Source organism: Diceros bicornis, assembly GCF_020826845.1.
Source record: "Diceros bicornis minor isolate mBicDic1 chromosome 30 unlocalized genomic scaffold, mDicBic1.mat.cur SUPER_30_unloc_5, whole genome shotgun sequence".
In the NCBI taxonomy this organism is placed as follows: domain Eukaryota; kingdom Metazoa; phylum Chordata; class Mammalia; order Perissodactyla; family Rhinocerotidae; genus Diceros; species Diceros bicornis.
Genome location: NW_026690903.1, coordinates 454,783 through 462,780, shown reverse-complemented (window position 1 = coordinate 462,780; position 7,998 = coordinate 454,783). Strand labels below are relative to the sequence as shown.

The following is a 7,998-nucleotide window of genomic DNA, read 5'->3' as shown; positions in this document are numbered from 1 at the left end:
TGTATTCACTCATTTAATGCTCACAACAATGCCATCGAGACAATACTATTAACCCCTATGGTATGGATGAGGAATATTAGAGGTTATATAATTGTCCAAGTTCACACAGCTGGTACCCAGGCAGTCTACCTCCAAAATCTCTTTTAGGGTTTCCACTAGCGGTCGTGGAGCTTACATTGTAAAAGGATCACCCTGGTTCCTGGTTGGCGAATGGACCAGAGGGGACTAAGCAAGAAAGCACATGGCTACTGAAATGATCCAGGCAAGCAATTCTGAATACAGGATTTCCTTCCTTTTTAAGGCTGAATAATATTCCATTGTATAGATGCCTCAGATTTTTTTCATCTTTTCACCCACAGATGCACAATTAGGTAGTTTCCATCTCTTGGCTATTGTGAATAATGTTGCAGTGCATTTTGTCAAACGATTTCCTGGCACTTAGTGAGTTTGAAAAAATTTTTCTTATACACATTAGTTACTGTAATGAACTACCTTTCTAAATGTCTAAAGTTTAAATATTTGTCATTCTACAGAAATGCCTTGCCTAATCATGATTTGTGTTGTTATCAGTTCATGAATGATCTAAGATTTTTGTACAAAAATTTGTTATAATGGCTTTTTTTTCATGTATTCAGGAACCTGGCATAATATGCGTATTCCCTGATTCTTGATTTTTAGTTGAGTTTTCTAGTAAGCCTTTAAGATAGGAAGTATCTTCCTAGATGTGAGGCAGAGAGCAGAAAAATAATAAAGTGATTGTTATATTTAATTATATCAAAAGGATATAAAACTGTCTCTTTGCTAAATTGTTTTTACACACCCTTTGCTTATTTGTAAGAATGGCACATATCGTTTTATTAATGAAAAGAGAATTCAATAAACAATTTTAACATAAAACCATATCTATTGAGAACTTACATGAAAATTTTAGCAATATGCTGTCACCAATTTCCTCATTTGCAAATGGAGATAGATAATACCATCTTCCTTATGGGTTGCTGTGAAAATACTCAAGAGTAATGTACGTAAAATACTTATCAACACGTCGGTGGGAAAGCGATGCCCCATTCATTTTTCCACAGGGATGATGACAGCTTTTTTTACGCTTGAAGTCTGTAGTTTTCAAAATATGTTCTACTCTTGTAAAGTGAATCCTTTTTACAAACTCTTTGTAGAGTTAGATGATCCCTTTGGAATACAAATTCAGGTTCCCGTGTGTGTGTGTCTATACGCACATCTCTCAAATAATACTTCAAGCCTTATAATGAAAAGCTACCTTCCCCAATCTTGACTCTGGTTCCAAAAACAACTTCAATTTTCTGGTTGAAAATCTATCTTTCTAAATTAGCTACTCATACAGCATTTTCATTTTTCAGCTTTAGACTATTTATACTTTCTTTCTTCTCTGAAACAATCAGCATGAAGAGTTCTTTCATATGTGAAAAACATAACTCCCCTTGCTCAATATAACTATTTAATGAATTAGGATAAATCAAAATTCAATGTCTACTGTTTCATGACATAAATGTTTACCATTTTATAGCATATGAATCTTATCCAGAGATGTGCTACGTCAGATTTTATGAATACATTTTCTGTCTCACTTTTCCTTTGACCTTTTATATGGGAAAATTCTCTTGTTTCTTTGTTGTCTTCCTCTGGATTCATCAGCAGTTCATCTCTTTCCACCGAAAATTTAAATCTCTTTCCAGTAACTTCTGACGCATGAGACAATTCATGGGCTTCAGGTTTTGCTTGGGGACATCCCTCTTGGGCTTGAATATATACACAGGCTCACATATGCACAGTATGTCTGGAACGATAGAGGAGAAAAGGATGTTTATCTCTGTGCAAAAGGACTGAGAGACAGTGGTAGAGTGAGAATATTTTACTGACTTTGCACCACTCTTTGAAGTTTTCCTATATGTGTATCTAGGACGTAGTGGCCTCTCTGCCCCCCGTTTTTAAAATTAAAATAGTGTTATATCCTTATCTCCTGGCTTGGTACAGCAAGGTGTAGAGAAATGTGAATATATGATCCAATATTTTAACGAAATTAAGTAAAGCAAACTGGCACAAAAAATTTATAATTTTAAATATGGGCACATCATTCTATGAGTCTGTGTAAAAGTGGGGAAAGGAATGAAGAAAAGCGGTTCAACATCCAGCTACCTGTACAGTCTAGGGGTCCAAGGAAAGCCCCGCCTCCAGCCCTGCCCCTGGAGCTCATTTCCTCCCCCTTTGACGTCCACCTGACTTATTCCAGACCCACCCCCGCCTCTTCCCGCCCCTGGAACTGGTCTTCGCCCACAACCTTCGGGCCTGGCTCTGCCCACAACCCGGTCCCCGCCCACACCCTTGTCCCCACCCACAGCCCCGCCCCTAGACCTGGTCCTGTCCCTGTTGCTGACCCAACCCGCTGCCCGCCCTAGCACTCACTCTAGAAACTAGACACCTCCCTTAAGGTTGGGGTGCGCGGCCCCGCCCCGCCCCGCACGCCGCCTCGACCCGGAGCCCCCAAACGTCCGTCCTCCCCGAACGCCCGCCCGAGACAGGAAGCGGAAGCGCGGGCGGAGCCGTGGATGGAGCCTGGGGCTTCGCGGTGTGTTCCGTCTTCTAGGCGCGGATGGGATTCTCGTGGACGTTTGCCCTCAGGGGCGGGCCCCGGTGAGCGCTGGGCGGTCCCGGCTCGGGTAGGGGTCCAGGGAGGCGCCTGGGGCGCGGGCAGCCCCGTCAGGGCCCAGCGTCTCTCTGTCTCCCCGCAGGTCAGTTTCCCCTGGGCTGTTCGCTCAGGGACCCGAGGCTGCTGTTCCTCCTGGCTCCGGGCGCCAACGTCCCCTCCTCAGAGTCCCCATCACCGTTCTCCATGTGATTTTGTCCCCAGGGGGCTTATCCGCGTCTGCAGGCTGTGTTTGGGTTGTTACAAATGGGGGCGCTCCTGGCGTCTAGAGGGGGAGGCAGGAATGCTGCTCAGCGTCCTCCAGGGCCCAGGACAGCCCGACACAGAATTGCCAGGCCCCAGATGTCAGTGGTGCAGAAGTTGGGGAACCTGCTTCAGGGCCTGAAAATCTCCCGAGCCCTGAATGAAGGGTGGAAATTGCTGACAATTCAGCGAGTCACTTACAAGGTCCCTAAATGACAAGCTTGTTTAAAGGGTCCAGAGTCACCAAAATGTCTCTGTCCAGCCAAGTGAGTTTAGTGACTCAAGTGCACGCAGTACGAAGCTGCTTTCTCCCATCTCGGGGAGCAGGTGGCTGGATAGGAATCGGGAAAATCCAGTCACAGCCAACAGTTACAGTTAAATCAGTAAATACAAAAAAAGAAGAGTGAATGGGGTGGCCTTTCCATCCAACACCCTATAAAATGCCTCAAAAGATTGTTTGCGCATTTTTCCCCCCTCAGACATGAAAAGCATCTGTGGAGCTCAAGTTTGAGGTGAAACCAGGCTCAGGGGCCACCTGTTCTCGCTGATCCATGGATTTCTGTGTGACCAGGTGAGTACCCTGTGGACCTGGTACCAAGATGTTCCGGCAGCCTCTGCTGTGCAGAAGACCTGCCAGTGGGGTATCCTGGTCTCAGGTTGTCACCACATGGACTCACTGAGAGTGAGGGTATCTTGAGAAAAATTATTGATGTTTTATGGATTGTATTCAAGTGAAGGATGGTAAACTGTGCGTGGTTCTGTGTGGTAAATATTTCAGTAAGTACAGTTATATGCAAATAAGAACATATGAAACAAACGTAAATCACTGCAAATGTGGATTATAGTAGAAAATATAGATTTACTTGCATTGCATAATACTCAAAAGTCAGGATTTATACATATTATAAATATAAAAATGTTTTGCGTGTGTATGTAGTATTAGAAGACACCCCATGAAATACTAGCAGGGATACTCAGCAACATTCCTTAGAACCATTCAATTTGACTTCTAAAATCCTGTAAATCCTCCACAAAAATTTGAAATAGAGGAGCATTCAGGGAAAAAGATGATTTGAACTTCTTTGTATTAATAAAATATTTAAAATTTAATTTGCCAGTAGCCAGATTCATTTTGAGCATTTTTTTTTCTTTATGACATTTCAAATCATTTGGAGGAATACTAAGCAACACTGTAGATTGAAGGGAAGGGCACTAGTCTCCAAAAAGACTGTCCTCACCACCTTGCCTTCTAAAGGGAATTAACTTTGATTCTTGAAACTTTTCTAAAATAATGGTCTGGTGATTCACGTTGCAGAGAATCTTGTTAAGTAATTTTGTATTTAGTTGTTGGCTTCTACTAATTTTCTGTGTGTGTGCCTTTTTCATTCTAGCTTTCTTGTGACGTTCTTGAGGGGAATTTGTGCTTGTCATGCAATAGATAGTCTCTGAGTGTATAATTTATGGTGACCAACCATCCTCGTTTATTCAGGACAGAGGGGTTTTCCAGGACACAGGATGTTTAGTGTTCAAACCAGGGCAGTCCTAGACAAAACGGGATGGTTCCTCATCTCATGAGCCAGGCACTGGGCCACATGCATGGGGACCTGGTGAACCAGAGAGACCTTGTACCACCTTCATGGAATTTATATTGTATTTGGGAATTTGGATTTTGAAATGTTAATGATGAGAGTGATGTGGGAGTTTGGCACAAGGGGACTCAACCTGAGGGGGCAGGGAAGCCCTCTTGAGAAGGACTGATATTTAGCTTGAGAGCTAGAGTTGGGACTGGATTTAGCTAGTTGGAGGGTTAGACTGGAGTGAGGGTGTGGGAGTGTGTTCAAGAAAGTGTTTCAGGCAGAGGGACCCGCATGAGGACACCCCTGAACCAGAGAGCCTGGTGTGTCCATGAACTGAGAAGAGGGATGGCTGAGCCAAGTCAACACAGGGGGAGAGGTGTGAGCCAGACCAGCGAGGGGGACAGGCTGGACAAGGTCAGGAGTGACTTGGGGCTCTGTTCTAAGACCAGTGGGCAGACTCTGGAGAGATGTGAGTAGAAGGATTATGTAATTAGTGTTTGGTCTAAACACGGGGGTTAAAATGGACTTCATGGTTAAGAATGAAGACTTAATAGGCAAGATGGGAGGTGCTGGGAATAAGATTAGGAATAAGATGATTGTTCCTTACGCCTCGCTGATGGCTCTGGAGCAAGAAATAAGTAGAAAGAAAAGACCTTGGAGTGTAGAACCGAGAGAACGTAACGGTACTTTCTTGCCTGCATGTATCAGATGGCACAGGGCACTGACTGTGCTCCTCGCTGCTGTCCGTGCAGACCTGCAGGTTACCCCTCGCACAGGTCTGTGTGTTCACCCCTCTTTGCCACTCACATGCCCCCCACACATCGTAAATGAAGTCAGGCCTTACTTGTGAGGGGATTGTCTCACACGAGAGACACCTAGGAGAGCCCCTGCAAGCATCAGAGCAGCCCCTTTAGCATCTCCTTCAGCCTCCTCCCTTGCCCTCTCTCGCCTTCCACACCCAGAAGGACCCCTGCTCAATAGTCCACATCCCCATCTTCTTATTCCCCCAGGCTTGAGAAGGGTGGGGCAGCCACTGGGGTGGACATCATTTGCACCTTCCACTCTGACCCGCGCAGGTCCAGGGCTGGACAGAGAGTGACTCTACTGGGAGTTGAGCCATGAGACCCAGGGCGTCTCCCACCTAGGCTCCTTCACCCTGGATGGGGACAGCCTCTATGTCAGTGGTGAGGGGCTGTACTACAGCCATGCTGTCTCTCCCAGTCGGAGTTCTGTGTTACCTCCTTTGCTCTAAAGTGAGCTATGATCCATCTCTCTATCCACCTGGTCTGGGTTCAGACTTCTCATCACTGTGTGATCACTGGGTCCAGCCACCTTCCATCTCGTTGCCGCCCCCCTGAACAACTCACCCCTCTTCCCCTCTGTTTTCCCCTCTGCTTTTCCCACAAAGGTCCCTACATCCTCCTTCTCCTTAATCCTTTATGTTCACCCCAACTCTTGCTCAGCTCGTCTTGCCTTCTCTCCACAGGTTTCACCTATGGAGCCGTGGCCCCGACAACCAACAGTGAGTATTCCTGGCCCTGATCTCCTGGGTCCCGTCCGCCTTTGTGGATGGGGAGCACATGTTCTCCTACACCTGCTGTCCTTGGTGAGGGAAGGACCTGGAAGGGCCCTAATTCATCCCTTCTCTCCCTCCCGGGTTCTGGTGGAGAGTCCCAGCCCAGGGTGAGAAAGCCTTATACAGAGACATGTTCTCCACACATTCTGACCCACGTGGTTTACACTTTAATTCTGCTAAAGTGCCGCCCTTGGTCCTCCTTTTCCAGGTATCCCATCCGTCTGTCCAGTTTTCTGCCTGTCCATCTGTCTCTCCTCCGAGTTCAGTCTCTCTTGTTCACCTATCTCTCTCTCTTGGGCCCCTCTCATCCACAGGCTTGCTCATCCCTCTACTCACACAGTCACCCGTCCCCTCACTCTCATTTATGCTTCATCTGTGAATGGTGGTAATGGGACAGCCACTGCTGGAGCCCGGGTTAACTTGGGGGCTCCTCCCACTCTACCCCTCCCTGAAGAGAGCCCTGGCCACAGCTCCTGAGCCAGCCACCACGTCCCTCCATACTTGATCATCACCTGTGCTACCAGAAGCCACCACAGGTATCGGGGGCCCCTTTTGCTTCCCAAGAGAAGTTCTCCGGCCCCAATCCCCCACCAGCCAGTTGTGATCCAGGAGCTGGGAAGCCAGGGTGTGAAATTCTGGTTTTAGGGCAATCATGCTGATCACAAAGATTCTACCAACGATTCAGTCTAAGGCTAGCCCTCAGAGAGCCCCTAGTCTTATGAAATTAACACACCATTATAATACAATGTGGGATGCTTCGGGGAGAGACACCTGGCATAATTTGGAGGGGAAGAGCTTGCCAGAGAAAGTTTCACCAGAATGAAGTCTTTAAGAATGAATGGGAGGGACCATGGCAAATAAAGGATGAAAGGTTTTCCTGGCACAGTGGATTCCATGAGCAAAGGCTCCGGCCAGAAACAACATGCTGTAAGGGGAGAATTGAAACGAATTTGGTTTGCGTGAAGCATGAAGTTTAAACCGCAGTAGATGGATAAAATGATACTGAACGATCAGCAGGAGCCAGATTGAGTAGAGCCTTGAGTGCCAGGTCAAGAAGGTTGAACTAAACACTGAAGGCCATAGGGAGCCATGGGTGGTACTAGAGCAGTGGTGGCCCTAGTGAGGTATTCATTTCAGAAAGATTCTTCTAGTAGTCCATGTAGAACATCCTTTAGACAGAGCATCCAGTGAGCCTGCTGGGGTGTTGGTCTGGGTGAAAGAAGTCAAGACCTGAGCTGAGACAGGGATGGAGTATATGTGACGACCAGTGTGCAAGGTGAATGGGTATTACTGGGAGGAAAGAGGAGCTGAGCAGATATGCTGGTTCTGACTTGCGTGACGACATGGGTGGATGGTGGTGTCACTATGAGAGAAGACGACAGATTATAATGAGTGCAGGACTCTGGTCTGGTCTCAGGCCAGCTCTCAGAGATGGCCATTGCTCTCCCTCTTGTCTTGCAGCTTTGGGGCACAACCTGAAGACCCTCACAGTCACCTTCCCCATCTCCACACTCTGGTATTCATCAGACAGGAGCAATGGCTCAGCCATGTTCAACTCCATTGAGAGGGTCCTGCAGAGCCTGGTGGATTAAATCCCACCGAGCCCCTCCTCTAACTCCTGTCCCTCCTGCTCATCCTCCTCCTCCTTCCTCCCCAGCTGGATCATTGTTCAAGAGGAGCAGCCTGGGTCCCTTCTACTCGAGTTGCAGACTGGTCTCCTTCAGGTGAGACCCTCCCCTGAGCATTTGCCCCTAATGACCACTTTTGTGACTACCCCTCTTTGTCTCCCCACTGTCCTCCCATTTCCTCCTTCCAGTTCTGGCCCCCACTCCCAGAGGTTTCAGGACCTCTCTCCAGAGTCCCCACATCCCTCTCTCCCCAGGCCTGAGAAGGATGGGGCAGCCACCAGTGTGACGCCATCT

The 7,998-nt window shown here is 47.2% G+C and overlaps 1 long non-coding RNA gene across 1 annotated transcript; it reads left to right on the top strand.

The window, feature by feature from the left end:
- The first annotated feature begins 3,456 nt into the window (after positions 1-3,456).
- LOC131402187 (uncharacterized) lies at positions 3,457-7,794 on the top strand. Its single transcript, XR_009218347.1, has 4 exons — positions 3,457-3,494; positions 5,987-6,022; positions 7,538-7,659; positions 7,734-7,794. It is a non-coding gene; the product is annotated as an uncharacterized LOC131402187 (long non-coding RNA).
- The last annotated feature ends 204 nt before the right edge of the window (positions 7,795-7,998 follow it).